Source organism: Phacochoerus africanus, chromosome X (assembly GCF_016906955.1).
Source record: "Phacochoerus africanus isolate WHEZ1 chromosome X, ROS_Pafr_v1, whole genome shotgun sequence".
In the NCBI taxonomy this organism is placed as follows: Eukaryota; Metazoa; Chordata; class Mammalia; order Artiodactyla; family Suidae; genus Phacochoerus; species Phacochoerus africanus.
Window position 1 is genome coordinate 123,565,477 of NC_062560.1, and position 18,947 is coordinate 123,584,423.

At 37.1% G+C, this 18,947-nt stretch overlaps 1 pseudogene; it reads left to right on the forward strand.

The window, feature by feature from the left end:
• The first annotated feature begins 325 nt into the window (after nucleotides 1–325).
• Nucleotides 326–17,666, forward strand: LOC125118141 (tRNA pseudouridine(38/39) synthase-like; annotated as a pseudogene).
• The last annotated feature ends 1,281 nt before the right edge of the window (nucleotides 17,667–18,947 follow it).

An 18,947-nucleotide genomic window follows, 5' to 3' on the forward strand; every position in this document is an offset into this window, starting at 1 on the left:
GAAGAATGTGTAGTGATATCCATTCTGTTTGTGGTTGGTTTGCTCTTTATGCTTATATTTTCTTGCCCTTGACAAGAAATAAAAAGTGATTTTGCAGTTTTCTCCACTGCCTTTTTATGAGTATAAAAAAGTACTTGTTCTTAATATTTTTCATAGATCTCTTAGTAATGCAGTTGTCAAATAAAATCTTTCCTCTCTGGGTTGTTGATTTTTATGGTCACAACCAGAAGGTGGGTAATTTCAATCACTTGACAGAGTATTAGGATTAAAGCAAAAAGAATCTTTGCATGTTCTCCCATGCGCATTTTGCACTAGACAAACCAGAATGGACTCACGCCTTGATCAGTTCCTGGTGTTCCCTTGTCCACCAAAGCTTCTGTTGGAGCTCGTAAGGAGTTAAAAAAAAAAAAAATCTAGGCACAGAGGCTGTCATCTGCTATTGCCCATAGAACAGGCAGCCCAAAGCAAATGCCGAGTTTTATTGGGTTCTTTTTCTCTATCTGTTATTGTATCTGGCCCCATTCATTGCGCTACATGTCAGCTGAGGTAGACAGATAGAGGGAGGTGATTGAAACATCTAGGTTTCAAATGGCAAAATGGAAGGCTATCGGAGAGCATTTTATGTGTTTGTATTTGTTTCCTAAAGTTTAATGAACACAAAAGGCAGCAAGGATTGACATAAAGCATGCTGCAGGACCGGCTGCCAGGCAGTGCTTGCTGCTCTGTTTTATTATTACCAAGTGGCTGGACCACCAGAGAGACAACAAGCTGAAATAAGATTTATCAGAGTACCTTCTGCTGCTATATATTTCCTTTGTGCTATCTTGAATTCTGCTTGGGTCCTCATCTTTGTTTATGTGATTAGAATTCATTGTCACTTACAATTCTTCAAATCTTGCAATTCAGTGGTTACTATCCACCTCGGACTAGAGGATGCCCAAAAGAGAAGGAGGATGTGTAGTCTCTACAGCATCAAGGGCCAGGAATATATCAGAGTTCTGCTCTCAATAATATAAATTCCTATGTATACTGGAGGATGGGGGGTTTATACTGATGTTCGAAAAATGAAGCACCAGGGGCAGTTGGAAATAATCCTTTTTCTGCATGGATGTGGTGGACACCCAATGGTTATATTGCTTATGCAAAGTGTGTGTTCTAGATTCCATGTGTAAATTCTTGAGGGACAATTGGCAAATGATTCCAATGGTTAATTCAAATTTTACTCACATACTTCTGTGTTTAGAGGGACTGTATTGGGTATATTTTTTATACTCTTGGAAAACTTGGAGAAGGTGAATAGGCCAACCCCAATAGGGGTTATTTTAAAAGATGCCCTGGGAGTTCCCTTTGGGGCTCAGCAGAAATGAACCAGACTAGTATTGATGAGGATGCAGGTTGGATCTGTGGCCTCAATCAGTGGGTTAAGGATCCAGCATTGCTGTGAGCTGTGGTGTAGGTTGCAGACACGGCTCAGATCCTGTATTGCTGTGACTGTGGTGTAAGCTGGCAGCTGCAGCTTCAATTCGACCCCTAGCCTGGGAACTGCCATATGCTGCAGGTGCAGCCTTAAAAAGCAAATAAATAAATATTTTTTAAAAAGATGCCCCAGAGAAATCAAGGCCAGAACTTGAGGAAGAAATCTAGACCTAGAAGAAACAGGATTTGTCTAAATGTACAGACTCTGGGTGTGAACAGGGTTGTCATACTTGAAAATGCCTAGGCAGTAACTCAAAATAGCTCTTTTCTCATCCCAGTGATGAATGTGTTATTTAACCTGATTGTGATAATCATCTCACAATGTATAGGTAGAGCAAATCATTGAATATATTTTAGGTATTTATGTAATCATATCTCAGTAAAGCTGGAAAATAGTTTCAGCTCCTATTCAGTGATTTTTAACCTTAAAGTGAAATGTAGTGGTGAATTATGATGTTAATTACAACATGTCTATAATTTAATGACAAATTTTGCAGAATATTGTTTTATTTTCTCGTAAAAGTTATTAAACATCTTCTGTGCTTCAATACACACAGGACTTCATTTAATCCTATCAGGCAGTGAACTTTTATTTAACTTATTTTAGAGATTCAGAGAGGTCAAATAACTTGTGCAAATATATTTCAGGTTTCCATCTTACATATTAATCTCTGTATGAACATATGAATTCCTGGGTGCTAGGTTAAGCTCTCTGATTGATCATCATTCTTCCCAGAAGTACCAAATACATCAAGAAAAATGACCTATCAGAACAGAGATGGTCAAACCCAGGACGTATTTGAACCAGGGTTCAGGGTCTCTTATCTGTGTTCCAACTCAGGTAGTTCTGTTTTTTCGCTATTTTATATGTTGAAGCTCAACACATTTTTTTGAAAAAAAATATTGAAGTAATAATTGGTTAAAATTCATATTGCCTCTCATCCCCAGAAACATAGCAAGGGAAGCTGAAGGCTGAGCTTAGTAGTATTTGCATTTACCCCTGGTTAGAGTTTTAGGGTATAGTTTTAGGCCAAACATTATTAATGTGGAGTAAATCATTTCAGGTGTCAAGATCAAAGACTCAAAAGACCAAAAGACCTAGGCAGTCACTGCAGGTTCACTTGAAAGAAATTGCTTTATACATCATTATAGTTTTGCCATTTCAATCCTCATAGTTACTTTGTATAGAGCTGTCTAGATTGGCCAAAGCTCAATATTGAAGAATGAGTTCATGAATCTACATATATTTTTTGCATCCTGAGATTGGCTATAAAGAGCTTTGTACTTTTTATCACTTATTTCCTTGTATGAACAAGTGTCAATGTGGACTATGGAGTAAATGAGATCCATAGCTTATGCCTTGGTGAATTTGATGAAAGGTTGTACATATTTATCAGAAGGTTAAGCATGGCAGTAATTCATCTTCCAGATGATATTTAAGAGATTTAAATTACTTAGAGATTACACCTTGCCTAATTCTGAAAGGATTAAGATATAATATCAAAATATTTCTTGATAAGTACAATTAAATGGCAAAAGAATATAAGTACATGCAAATTCATATACATATGAGAACTCATTTAAAAAGAGGGGCGAGAGACTCAGGTTAGAATCCAGAATGAATGAAATATAGAAACTGAGCAGTAAGTTTAGCAGCCCAAACAAGAAGCAGGATCCACTGGATAATATTGTGTGATTTTCTGATGAAAAGAAGCAAACAATTTAAGCTACCAAAACTCCTGTTTTCTTGACATTGACTTCTAAGGACTTATAGGAGGATTCTTCAGCTTCAGATTTTTTTAAATAGCCGCTTTTTGGAGTTCCTGTCGTGGCGCAGGGGAAACGAATCCAACTAGGAACCATGAGGTTTCAGGTTTGATCCCTGGCCTTGCTCAGTGGGTTAAAGGATCCGGCGTTGCCATGAGCTGTGGTGTAGGTCACAAATGCTGCTCAGATCTCGCATTGCTGTGGCTGTGGTGTAGGCGGGTAGCTACAGCTCCAATTGGGAACCTAGCCTGGGAACCTCCATATGCCATGGGTATAGCCCTAAAAACACAAAGGCAAAAATTTAAAATAAATTTAAAATGAATAGCTACTTTTCAAATGGATTATTGGTACTCCCGTCATGGCTCAGTGGTTAACGAACCCGACTAGTATCCGTGAGGATGTGGGTTCGATCCCTGGCCTCACTCAGTGGGTTAAGGATTCAGCGTTGCTGTGAGCTGTGGTGTAGGTCAAAGAGATGGCTTGAATCTGACGTTGCTGTGGCTGTGGTATTGTCCAATTGGGAAACTCCATATGCCGCAGGTGCAGCCCTAAAAAGACAAAGACAAAAAACAAACAAACAAAAATGGATTCTCTAGAAATGCTGAGTGTCACATCAAATCAGATTCAGTGGAGTCATTTGTGTGGCAAATGAGGTAAACTTGTCCGGGTGCAAATATTGCTGATGGAACAACATAAGACCAGTGCCTAGAGTACGTAGAAGAGGGAGTCCATGAGATCTTCTAGTACTTTCTCTCAAATTTTAGCCTGTGGCTCATAGTATAAGTTTATCTTGATTAATATGGAAGGAACAATTGGGGAGGGGACACAAATCCATTGAGCAGTATAGGATGAGAGAAATGGAAATTTTGCATTTCTGTCCCAAGGGTCAGTATTACTCTAGAAAACTCAAGCCTTGAAGAGTCTGTTGGGGCTAAGGGTTAGGCCACCCCAAAATGTGCCTCAATGGCATATTGATTATTTTGAATTAAAGTTACTTAATAAAAAGCCATTGCAGGAGCGGGTCTCTGACCCTCCTCTCTGTCTCCCTTAAAGCAGGAAATAAATGTGTCTTGTGAAAGATCCCCTCCTTGTATCTAGAAGGACACGCTTATCACTAGAGATGAGGGATTCAAACCAGAACCCTTTATAAACAAACCCCATGACTTCTTTAATTTACTCCCCTAAACCCAAACTCCATTCAGCTCTTTCAGTAATAGGGTTCCCCAAACCTAAGTTTCTTGGTCCTGTCAATTCCTCACAAGTTTATTTTTTGTCTCCAAAGTAAAAACTGCCTGCCATTTCTTAGGTACCATTTTGAAGGGCTCTCCATGCACATGAATTAAAATTTGTTTATTTTTGTCCTGTTGATTTGTGTTTCATAAATTTTATTGGTAGTCCAGCCACAAGAAGTCAAGTGGAGGAGAGCGGGAACTTTACCTCCTGACAGGTCCCAGTGATGGGTTTGACTGTCTGTAGTTTGTGGATGAAAAGTCCTTTTCCTGCAGAGAATGAGAACAAGGGTGATTTGAAAAGCAGCATTAAGGATTGAAGCTGAGATTAAGCACCACATGGTAGACCAGAAACATTAACCCAAAAGGATTGTGGAGAGTCATTAACTGGTTTAAGGTGACTAGATAAACACACAATGGGTCAATGAAACAATCAGATGCAGAACAAAGTGGCGTAAGCATTCCGTGGAAATATTGTTAGGGAAACGTATAAATTTTATATGGAATTCCCTGGTATTTACCATATATGGGCCACCACCTCCTAAAGAGAATCAAATTGGTTCACATACCAGGCATTAAAAGTATGTAGTAGTTTGAATGTATTTTTCCCCTTCTAGACTGTGAACTCCATGAGGAAAGAGACTGCTTGTATTATTTTACTACTAAATAGCCCTTAAAAGGCACATGACTGGACAATTAGCAGCTAATAACCATGTCTGAAGGATAGAATTAAAGTGCCGACATATCCTTATTTAATAAGGACTATTTATAAGGGGGAGGTGGCATTGTCCCTATGTTACGGATGAGGATGTAAGACTGAGAGTTTAAATAACTTAAACATCCTACAGCTCTTCATCCACTTAATAAGTATCAAAGCCCATTAAGCAACACTGTCCCCTTACCAAGCCAACGCTCAGAGACTATACACAGGGCCACTGATTGCAGTGTTCGATATTGAAGATGCTGCAGAGAAAAATAAGATGTGGTCCTCAGCAGAGGGTCATACAAAACTAAAACACTAAGCTTTTGTTAGAATCTAAATATATGAAAAAAATCACAATAGATGACAGAGCAAATATTTAACACTCAGAGGATCAGAAGTTTTTGATGAGATGCTTAATAGGTAGGCACTGGAAGAACTTAAAGTGTGGCAGGCAGAAATGTGGCCCCTATGACCTTCTCTCCCTCTTCTCTTTCATGAATATGTTAAGTTGCGTGCCAAATTTTTGCAGATGTAATTAAGTGACTTTAAAAACAGGGAGGTTATCCTGGATCATCTGGCCCATGATCCAATACAATTATATGAGCTCTCTTTTTGATCTCGATTTTGTGTATTGCATCTTATTTAATTACGTTAACTATATTGATGAGTAACGCATACATATATTATCTTGTCTTTTCAAAGAATCAGCTTGTTTTGTTAATTCTCTTATTTTCTATCTCCTTTGTTTGCCCTGAATTGTATTTTATACCTTATTATTCTTTTCAAATTTACTCTGTTGATATTTTTTCAAGCTTAATTAGCTGAAGGATTATTTTATTTTTTCCGTATAGTCTAATAAAAGTATTCAAATCTATAAATGTCTCTGTAAGTTGCGCTTTAGATATATTCCACGAGTTTGACAGTAGCTACTTCCATTGCAATTAAGCTTAAAGAATCTCATCATTTACCTCAGAAGTTATTAGTTAACACTTGGATAACGAAGGAGTCTCTAATAACCTGTGGTCATGTTTAAAAACTGCCTCAGTTGTACCAGTTTCAAAGAACTTGTTTCCATGTGGTATTAAATCTTGTGGTTTATATGTGCCTCATATATTTGCCCATAGCTTTATTTACAACAATTTTCTGGTTTTGCCTTAAGTATATCTTTCAAAACCAGGATGTTGGGATTTTTTTAAATTCAATATTAGAGACTCTTTTGTTTGGCCCACATTAATATAGCAGGTACAGATCCATGTGTCCAGGCTTGAACATTCGTTTGGTTGTGCTTTGATTTATTTCACTGCTTTTCCCATGTGCTCTGTTTTATGAGGATTGAATACTCTGAGACTAGGGCTGGGACGGTAGGTAGACATCTAGGTTCATAAGTGCAATTGGGAGGTACCCACCTTGACACCATCCCTAACTTGGGGCTCTCTAGGACAATGTGGAGGAAATTAATGGATTCAAAGAGAATCATCTACCCCAGCTTACATCTCTGCTTTGGGTCCTTTACCGTCTCCAACTTCAATTAGTCATTTCCCCCTTCATGCTGAGACCCAAACAACTCTCTCTCTCTCTCTAATGATTTCCCACACACTTATTTCAGGTGTGGAACATCAGATTGTGTTCTATCAATATCTTGACGACTTCATTGCCTCTTTGGTTGGGTCTCCAGAGGAAACCCAGGCAAATTTGATATCTTGTCTTAAATATTTTGGTTTCATAAAACTGAATTCATCTGATGTTTTAAAAGCATGCCTAAATGCAGTGGTATATTATACATTTGCTCTTAGGTTAGAAAATCTAGTCATTATAAATGAGGGCAGCTGTCTCTTGTGCACAGCACTTTATGGATTTTATAACATCATATTCATTATTTCAATGCTCAACACTATGACATGGTTATAAATGAGTAAACTGAGATGTTAAGTGACTTGCCTATAAATGTAGCTAATAAGAAACATAGCTGAAGTTCAAATTTAGTCCCTATGACTCTACAAATTTCTTTATACTATACCCTCTCCATGCTACGTTTAAGGATATTTCTGAGTCACAAAAACAGAGCCACAGATAGATCGCATGGTGAGTGAAAACATTCAAAAGAATGAATTTTAAAATATTTAATGTAAGTATAGCTATTAAGAGTGACAGAAATAAAGGGAAAAAAAAGTGACAGAAAAGAACAGCTTATAATGATGGATTGACTGTGTAGGTTGAGAAAACCAATGACAAACATCCATCTGGTGTGCACATTTATTTTTTTAAATTTAGATTTCCTGTTAAATTTTATTTTTACACAATTTCAAATTTATGGAATGCTGCAAGTATAGTACTGGGAATTTCCTTTATTCCTCACCAGATTCAACAATATTTTATCCCATTTTCTTGTGTTCATTTGTTCATTTATTCATTCTCACTATATATATTACACATTATAATATGTAGATATATAATATTTATTTCGCTCAACCATTTGAGAGTTAGGTCACACATGTTTAGAATCATTACCTTGAATCCCTAAATAATATCAGGAAGTATATCCCTAGAACAATAAACCACAGTGAAATTACCCAAATCAGGAAATTTCATGTTAATATGATACCATTCTCTAATAGGGATCTGCAAACTATAGCTCTCAAGGCAAACATGGACCACTTGTGCTTGTTGTTGTAAATAAAAGGTTTTACTGGAACACCACCACATTTTGTCCATGACTGTTTCTGAGCTCTGACAACACAACTGCGAAGCTACAACAGATGACAAATGACCCACAGGCTAAAAATATTTAATATTTGATCCTTTACAGAAAGCTTTCTGATTCTTCTTCTAATTCAAAATCCGTATTCAAATTTGACCATGTCCAAATAACAACCTTCATAGTTACATTTCTGCATTCAGGATCCACCTCAGATCACTCATTACATGCAGTTAAGTTTCCTTCATCTCCTTCAATCTGCAACAGTTTCTCACTTCTTTCTTTGCATTTGATGACATTGAAAAATGTGAAGAATAAAGTCCCCTTATTTTTTAGAATGTCTCTTTATATAGGTTTATCTGCTATTTCTTCACAATAGATTTAGATTATGCATTTGGGGCAGGAATGCCACTGAAAAGATGCTGTCTTCTCAGTGCATCCTGTCAGTAGGTGTAGGAGATAGCATTTTCTGTCTTGGTTAGTGATATTCATCGTTTAACCACTTAGTTGATATTTGCTAAAGAAGTTCTTCCAACATAAAGTTACTATTTTGCTGTTGATACGAACATGTGATTTTTTGGAGGATAAACTAAGACTATAAACATAATCTTGTTCTGAATGGATTATCACTACGATGGTTCAAAAGAATGAGTTTTTAAAGCCCTATTTGCATCGTTTAATATGTCTTGGTAGGACGATGAAGCTCAGGCCTATGTACATAAAGCGCAGGAGAAGTTTTTTAAGACCCGAACTCTAGAAGCAAGGATTCACACAGAATGCTGAGCCTCATCGTGAGTGCCTTTTTGAGTGCGAATAATCGATGTGGTAAAACAAGGAACATGGTTTGGACTGCAGGAATGCTCAGAATAAGTTCTGAATAACATTCTTTCAGAAAATGCAGTATAGAGATTCAAATGCAATACTATAAGATGAATAGGAAACTTCCGTCGATTCGAAATGGTTCCTTATAAGGCATGATTGTCTACATGCCAGAAAGAAACAGACCACCATGTACAGGCTTGAGTAACAGTGATTAACAGCAGCTGCCCATGGCCAAATATTTCCCTTACGTGGGTCTGTGAGAAACAAGTCTATTGGACAGAGTTGATTCACAGTCTCCAAGTCCTTGGTTAAGGGCAGTCACTTAGACTGCCACTTTCAAAAGGACTTTTTTCAAGTAGTGGGGGCTGACCTACCAAATATATGAAACTTTGATTTGACTCAAGATAAAGTCAAAGTGAAGGTCACATCACGGTCCTCAAAGTCACTCTTTGTTCAGGAAGTAATTAGAAGAAGAATGATTAGGGGAGTAAGAAACAGAGCATTTTCTTCCAAGTGTTATTGACTTAGCATTGATTGATGTTTTAGTTCTGTCCACTCTCTGATATTAACAAAAGGGATGAGTTGAAGGACTAATTTTGAGTATACTCATTTTCAATTTCTGTTCAGTACTGGCTTGGGATAGAGCAAATAGTGAAATGATAATGGTAAAGACAGGAAGGGTAGCAAATGTTTTTCTAAATGGTATCAGAGGGATTTCCCAACAAAACGCAAAGGAAGTAGCAGGAAAGAAATCTCAACAATGTATTTTATGTAGTTAAAGTGTCCATCTCTAAGTCTCCCCATTTAGATATTTACATAAAACACTGCAGTCTTGTAACCACTGGGTTTTAGAAACTACTATACATAATGTTAAGATAATTTATTTTTATAACATGTCAGGAAGGTGTAATTTTGGGATGTTAATAAGGATAAAATAAGTTGGCTTTGGTTATAGTACCTTAAAAGGCACTGAAGAGTCACACTTTCATTAAAAATGTACAAATACAAGCCCCCTTAGAGAACAAAGAATAAGTGAAAGGAAAAAAAAATTATACCAGTGTTGAACCTTACCATATCTTGGTATTTACATATGAAGTTAGGTGCTAATATTTGCTGGAGTGTTAGTTCCACTGAATCCCATGTGAACTAATTTATATATATTGAACGATAGGTTCTTTTCTACTTATAGAAGAAAAATGTTTTGAAGGCCATTCATCACAAAAATCTTCATTTGGCTTCTTTGCAAGACTTTTTTTTTGGAGGGTATATTACTTATATAAGTCTGGATCATTAGTTTCATAATTCTTCAAGGTGGATATTTGATAGGAAATTAATTCTAAGTGGCAAAATCTGTAAATTATTTTTTTCTTATATATATATATTTTCATATATATATATATTTTCATATATATATATATATATTTTTTTTAAGGGCTGCACCTATGGCATATGGAGGTTCCCAGGCTAGGGGCCAAATCAGAGCTACAGCTGCCGGCGACAGCAAAGTGGGATCTGAACCCAGTCTGTGACCTACACCACAGCTCACAGGAATGCCAGATCCTTAACCCACTGAGCAAGTCCAGGGATCAAACCCATATCCTCATGTATGCTAGTCGGGTTCATTAACTACTGAGCCACGATGGGAATTCCATAAGTTATTTTAAGACTGGAAAATCTCCCCACTTCCAATCATTGAAACTTCACTTTTCAAAATTCAATAATATGTTTATTTAAAATATCTATGGGAGTTTATTATAGAATTGGAATTTTTCTTAAAAGCTGAATAAAGCCACCTAATGACATAGTATGTGTATTGAGGATATTCAGGGAAGGTTACAGAATTACATAGTCTGAAGGGAAAAGTGAGGAGAAATGAAGGTTTTAAAACTAATCCAACAATTATTATTTAATATTGGTAAGATTTCCAAAAAATAATTATTTATAATCACACTTTAAAAGAAATAGTCTTCCTGTGGAAAAACAGATTTCCAAAATGTAGATGTTAATAGTTTATGAAGACTCAAAAGTATTATATATTGCTATTTATCTTGATTTGTACCAGGATAACATAATCAGGTGCCAAGTACCAGCCAGAATTTTCCATGGGGAAAAGGGAAACATAGGAAGTGCTATAGAACATTTTTAAAATCATGGTGATTTGGAGGACAGTATCTGCAGACAGATTGTCTGAATTCCAATCCTGGCTCTGTCATCTACTACTTGTGTGATCTTGGGCAAATAGGAGAAAAACGTAGCACCTCTATGTGGTTTCTTACTCAATAAATAAATAAATAATAATAAAAAAATAAATAAATAAAATACAGTGGCCCATAGTGTTAATAATTGTTATTAAGTATTAATATTATTATTAAATGAAGACAAAGTGTACCTATGAGAAAATCCATAGTCCAAAGAAGTTTAACCATTAAAGAAGAATGAATGAAAACAACTGAAGATGCAGTTCAAAAAGTGAAAAATAGAAACAGAACAAAAGGAACTATGAGGGCTGAATTATTCAATTTAGCAACATAAATTATGGGTTTGAAAATATAGATTAAAATTAATCCAGGCCTTGGCACATTGCAGAGATCATTGAAATGGACAATTCGTTAAGATCTAATTATGAATCAGAAAAAACACAAGATATACTATCAGAAACTTGGAAGGAAGATAAATTATTTATAATGATTGTGATCATTGATGATAAAAAAAATAATCATTTTGTCATCTGCCTCTGGAAAAAGTAGGTTCTTGGGAGACAAAAACCAAGAGGCTATAAGTTTGAAACGTGGTTGCCTTGTATTCCTCTTAGAGGGTGGTGATGTGAGCAGCTGGCTGCCACTTGGAGAGTAGTTAATAAGATGGTAAAGAGGTGAGAGTAGGAAGCAACAGCATGGGCTGGGAAGTATTTGACATCCTTAGAATGTGACAGTTTTGGGAATAGAGACTTGGATTTGGCAAGCTTGGCTTTTTTTTTTCTTTTTCTTTTTAGGGCCACACCTATGGCATATGCAGGTTGCCAGGCTGAGAGTTGAATTGGAGCTGCAGCTGCTGGCCTATGCCACAGCCACATGAGATTCGAGTCATGTCTGCGACCTACACCACAGTTCACAGCAAGGCCAAATCCCCCACCCACTGAGGCCAGGGATCGAACTCGCATCCTCATGGATACTAGTCATATTCACTTCCTCTGTGCCACAACAGGAACTCCCAAACTTGGCAAGTTTTTGCTTCCTAACCTATTCTTATGTATTTCTTCCCTTAATTCTAAATAAATACACTTTTCAAGCCTGGCTCAGCTACATTAAAGGAAGCATTTGGCCAGAGATTGAGGAGAAGTAGCACATTTCTGAGAATTGGATAAGATGGCAGCTTTAAATAATTCAAAGGTTTGGGTGAAACTCAGGGACCTTGGAGAACTTTGTTTCCTTTTAATTGGGAAGTTATTTGATAGTCACTTCTGTAGCATAATTATTTCTAGCACCATAGAGTACTTGCCACAATGATAAGTGCTGAGTACATGTTTGCTGAATAATTGAGGGCATTTTTATACAGGTGGACCAATGACTCTTGCATCTTATCTTGATAATAGTCTATCGTATCTTGCTAATAATCAGTGATAACATTATAACAGAAATGAGGAAAAGGTATTTCCAAGTTTGTATTGCGTTTTAGCATGGTTGCCCTACTCAGCTCATGAAATATGCTTGCTCTCAGCATGCACTAGTCTTCGGCCTTTGGTGGCATTTCCATACACATATGTGCAAATAGAATCATCAGTGATTGAACAGAAGTTTATTTACCAAACACATTCCATCAGAGAAGACTCCAGCTGTAGCAGCTAGTGACAAGTGCCATCCTCTGACAAGTGCCATCCTCCTGGGATGTTCCAAGCAGTCACAATGACAGCAGTAATAGCTCTCAGTTACTTGTGCATTCACCAGTATCCAAAGTAGCAATTTCAAACTAAGTATGACACTCTAAGGACTGTGCAGGCCATACTGATATTTCCACTAATAGCATGCAATTACATGTGCATTCAGGCCTGTAAGCTTGCCTACATCCAAGATTACTAGGCATGATTTCCTGCCAAAAAAAAAAAAATGCATTTGTAGGTAATACAAATACGCAAAAGCATCTACTGCTAGGAGATGAGGTGGACTGTATCTCCCACAAAAGACATATAACAAGGTAGAGTCTAGCTACTGTGAGAAATAACACTGGGAAAACTGAAGAACCCACCAGTGAAGATCAGGCTTATAGGGCCCACCTAAGAATGAGGTTGGACTAGGAGAAGAGAGAACTCTCTCTTCCTACTGCTAACCTATTAATGAATAACAGTCAACTGCATTCAGCACTAGGTGACTGGCAAAATCATGGAGAAAAACTCCCTGTATGTAGCAGACATATAGGGACAACCACATACTAAGGACAGCAAACAAGCATTGAAAAAAACTCTTCAGCAACTCCAAGCACTCAATCTCAGCACAGGTAACATGGAGACAAGGGAGTCCTGTTGTACTCTTGGTGGGAATACAAATTGGTTCAGCCACTATGGAAAACTGTATGACGATTTCTCAAAAATTTAAAAATAGAATTACTATATGATCCCGCAATTCTATTTCAGGGTATATATACAAAAGGATTTACAAGCAGAGTCCCGAAGGTACATTTGTATACCCATGCCCATAGCAGCAGTATTCACAATAGGCAAATAATGGGATTAAACCAAGTGTTTACTGATACAGGGATGGACATAATTTGGTCTATATATACAATGAGACATCACTGAGTCTTCAAAAGGAAGAAAATTCTGACATATTCCTGCAGCATGGATGAAACTTGAGGGCATTACGCTAAATGAATAAACCAGTCACAAAAAGACAAATACTGTATAATTCTGCTTCTAGAGTTGTTAAATTCATAGAGTCAAAGTTGAATGGTGAATAGAGGGAGGGGGATTGAGTTGTTTAATAGGTATAGAGTTTCAATTTTGCAAGGTAAAAAAACAGTTTTGCAATTGCTTGCATAAATGTATTTAATATTACTGAAATGCATACTTTAAAATGGTTAAGATGACAAATTTTGTTATTTGTATTTTACCACAGTTTTAAAAAAAAAGCAGGAGTTCCCATTGTGGCTCAGTGGTTAGTGAATCCGACTAGCATCCATGAGGACGTGGGTTCAATCCCTAGCCTCGCTCAGTGGGTTAAGGATCTGGTGTTGCCGTGAGCTGTGGTGTAGATTGCAGACACGGCTAGGATCCTGCATTGCTGTGGCTCTGGCTACAGCTCCGATTTGACCCCTTGCCTGGGAACCTCCATATGCCATTGGTGCGGCCCTAAAAAGACAAGAAAGAGAGAAAAAAAAAAAAAGCAGGAATGACTATATTAGTATCAGACAAAGTAGGCATAATATAGCAAAGAAAATTACTAAGGGCAAAGAGGGATGTCACATGATTTTAAAAGTATCAGTCTACCACAAAGACATAACTATCCTGAATGTGTATCAACCAAACAGCAGAGGTTCCAAGTATACAAAGCAAAAACGGACAGAGTTGAAAGACACAGACTAAGCCACAGTTAATAGCTGGACTTCACATACCTAACACTCAGCCACTGATAGAACTACTAGTCAGAGAATCAGCAAAGATAGATCATGTTGGTTATTGTTTTGTTCAGTAATTCTAACTTATAGAACACTCCATTCAACAATAGCAGAACATGCACTTGTAGAACATATACCAAAATAGTCTGTATGCTGGGCCATAGACTGAGCCTCAACAAACTTAAGAGATTGAAATCCTACGGGATGTATTTTTTTTCTGAGCATAATGGAATAAAACTAGAAAAATCTCTGAATACAAAGGGCACAGGTAGATCTCAATTAGAAATCGAACACACTTACAAATAATCCATGGATCAAAGGCAAAATCTCAAGGGAAATTTTTTAAAAAGACATTGAAAGAAATGAAAATAAAGACGTATCAAAATATATGGAATATATGGAATACTGCTCATGTAGTACTGAGAGAAATTTATAGCATTAAATACTTAAATTAGAAAAAAGAAAATGCCTTGAATCAGAGACCTAAGTTCTTACCTAAAGAATATAGGGGGAAAAAAGGAGAAAATAAACCCCAAGCAAATGGGAGGAAATAAATAATAAAGATGAGAGAAAAAAAATCAATAACATTGAAAGAAAGAATAAAATAGTTTTTCCCCACTGATTTTCTCCATTTCTCAAAAAAAATCAATAAAATTGACAAACAACTTTAGTAAGACTGACAAAGGGAAAATTAGAGAAGACAATGACCAATACCACAGATACTACAGCCATTAAATGGGTAATAGGCAGATACTTTTTTTATTTGTACGCTCATGAATTTGAAAAATTATAAGAAATGAATCAATTATTTGAAATTACCACAATACTCCCAACAAGGTTGTATAGGCAATATAATTAGTCCTGTAACCAAAAGAGATTGAATTTGTAGTTTAAGTTCTGAAAAAGAAATACCAATGCCCACAATTTTCAGTGGAAAATTCTACCAAGAAGTTAGGGATTGTAAATTGGCATTTACTCTTCTTTATCACAAAATCAAAGAGGATGAGGATATTTCACATCTCATTTTATGAAGCCATTATGACTCTGCTGACAAAAGTATAGAGGACAAGAATAAAGTGGGAAGAGTGACCCTCTCTGGTATTAAGGTTTACTAATAGTCACAATAGTGAAAATAGAATAGTGTTTGCTGAGGGATAGACATAAATATCAATGGAACAGAAAAAATGCAGAAATAGCTTAAACTAACATTTCCAAGTATTTTTGACAAAAATGTCAAAGCATGTCAAGGAGAAAGAATACCTTTTAATCAAATTTCCCTGGAGCAATTGGACATCCAGAGGTCAAAAACAAAACAAAACAACTTTGGCCCAAGTCTCATACCTTATACAAAAAACGAAAAATCACAGATCGAAATGTGAAAGTACATAATTTTAGAGAAGATGTCCAATACTAAGTACAAGTGAAAAATCCTTAGACGAGTTCTTATTGTGGCACAGTGGAAACAAATTCCACTAAGAACCATGACGTTGTGGGTTTGATCCCTGGCTTCGATCATTGGGTTAAAGATCTGGCATTGCTGTGAGCTATGGTGTAGGTCGCAGATGCGGCTCGGATCTGGCATTGCTGTGGCTTAGGCCAGCAGCTGTAGATCTGATTCGACCTTTAGCCTGAGAACCTCCATATGTCACAGGTGCAATGCTAAAAAGAAAAAAATCCTTAGACCTGACACCAAAATCATGATCTATGAAAGGAAAAAAAATGATAAACTGGACCTCATCAAAATTATGACTTTTGCTCTCTGAAAGATGCTAAAATGATGAAACAAACATAAGCTAGACTGAGAAAAAATATAAATCACATTATCTGACCAAGGACTTGTGTCTAAAATTTATAAAGCGCTGTTGACATTAAACAGTGGGAAAAAAAATTAAAAATTCAATTAGCACATAGGCTACAGCTATGGCCTACAGATAGGAAGGGCCTATATGAGTGCTTTATTTCTGGGGTTATCATATCATTGCTAAAAATGACATAGAAACCAGACTGAGAAACTCCTAAAAAGTGTACATGAACTGGAGAAGGAAGTGCAACAACTTAGAAAGGAATAGGCCAACAACAGGAAGAACTCAAACACTAGAGAAAAATTTTCAGGAACTGGGAATGCCAAGTGCTTTTTTGTTTGTTTGTTTATTGGATCATGAGCACTGAAATTTAAAATAAAAAAAAGAGGCAAAGACATGCAGCCCTAAGGATAATCTCTAGCCTGGGCTGGGGATACTAAGTTTTGAAAGCCAGGAAAACACAATACCACTGAAAAGAAACTGAAGGTCTAATCAAGATTGGACCAAGAGAAGGCAGGCAGATCTCCAACTCTCACTGATGTGGGTGAACAAACAAAGACATTCACTGACTTTGGACAGGAGATTTCTCTTGACCTTTGTTTTCCCTTTCCAAGGGGCAAGGATGCAGAGAATTTTAATTTGAAAGAAGTCAGCAATGCTAAAGAGATGCATTATACCCCCATTCTTGATCATGTGTTCCCTCCAGACTTCCACATAACTGGCCTGGGCCCCTGTAGAACCTAGCTTCAGGGCTAGCTTCAACTGTCTGGAGCAGACTTCCTGCAGTTTTCCCTTTGTACTGATTTAGATAGTGTAGTCCTGAATTATGCTGCTCAGAAGTAGGATGACACAGCAGATTTTAGGAACTTGTGTAAAATGGATGTAACCAACAGTGATTAATTTTCAGTGGATTAGTCTTTCCGCTCAAGTACAGCAAGTAGGCCATAGCCTGGGTCAGGGTGGAGGGCAAGAACCTTTCTAGTTCTTGTCAGTTTGAAGTGACTGGCCAAGCATCCCTTTATCATCAATTCCACTGTATGATGGCTCTCTTTTTTCTGATTGGCTGAGGAATGGAGAAGCCAGAGGTTATCAATAAGCTGCTGAACATAGAGAATATCCCCAGAAACCTCAATATGGTATGGCCGTAGAATTTTCTCTTGTTTTGTATGACTTTAAGTTTGAAACTATGGACTGGATCTATGACTGGGAGGTTCAAGGGTTCCGCGTTACCCATCACCACCAACTACAGGCTAAGCATGCTGTTAAAATTTGCATGTTGTGTAGTATGCTGTAAGGAATGAACTCTGTTTCAGTACCCTCTTGGAAAAGACCAAAAATGGATGGAGTGATAGAGTGAAGAGAAGTTAATCTGTCATAATGCAGACCATTTCATTTGTAGTAGGAATGGATGTACAGTGTAAGCCCCTCATTGATCATCCTAAATGTCAAGGATAGGAATCCCAATACAGAATTTTGTAAGTAAGGGATGCATTGAGCATCCACATTTATTTCATGAAAAGGAAACAAAAAGCCTAAAGGGAAGTCAACAAGAGGATCTTTGTTGATACAGAAATTAATAAAACATCATTTAACCATAGAAAAACTCACCAGGATCTGGTAGGCCATAACCAGCTAGTAGTAGATGGGTGTAGAAAGGAAATACTGTATATAAATTGTAAGACACCCTAGAAATTCAGATGATCAACTCTTTTAAAAAGTCCATAAGGTCATAGTAAGGAAGGTCTTGTTGCTTATATAAGAGTTTGTTTTTCTACCCCAGTCCAAAAGGATTGAGATTGAAAAAGAAGCACTTGTAAAATGGAAATGTATTTCTGTACACCTGGAAACCTGTGCCTTTGTTCAAATTCCTGAAAGCCTGATTCTGCCAGTGTTAAAAAATAGAATATAAATCTCATGATGAGAAGCTCATGAATAGAAATCTCGATGAGGATATACAGACGGCAAATGAACACATAAAAAGATGTTCAACATGTACCATCAGAGAAATGCAAGCAAAAACTTCAATGAGATACCACTCTACATGAACCAGAATGACTTAAAATTTTTCAGGAGTTCCCATCATGGCGCAGTGGTTAGCGAATCCAACTAGGAACCATGAGGTTGCGGGTTCGATCCCTGGCCTTGCTCAGTGGGTTAAGGATCCGGCTTTGCCGTGAGCTGTGGTGTAGGTCGCAGACACGGCTTGGATTCCACGTTGCTGTGACTCTGGCATAGACCAGTGGCTACAGCTCTGATTCGACCCCTAGCCTGGGAACCTCCCTATGCCCTGGGAGTGGCCCAAGAAATGGCAAAAAGACAAAAAAAAAAAATTTCAAATGATAACACCAAATGCTGGTGAGAATGCAAAGAAACTGCTAGTAGGATGGTAAAATGGTATAGCCACCTTGGGGAGAAATATGGAAGTTTCTTACCATTACTGCATAACCCAGCAACGGCACTCATGAGCATTTATCTCAGAGAAAGAAAAACTTTACAGTTCACAGAAAAAGCTGTGCAGGAATGATCATATCAGCTTTATTTGTTATAGTCAAAAAATCAAACAACCAAAGTGTCCTTCGATAAGTGGATAATTAAGCTGTGGTACATCCATACCACGAAATATTACTCACCAGTTAAAAAAAAGGAAAAAATATTGATACAATGACTTGAATGGATCTCAAGGGATTTATGCTGAATGTAAAAAGCCAATCACAAAATGTTATATATTGAATGATTCAATTTATTTAACATTCTTGTAATGGCTAAAATATAGAGATGAAGAACAACTGGATTTCAGGGGTTATGGAGAGAAGGAGATGGTTGTAATTATAAATGAGTAGCATGAA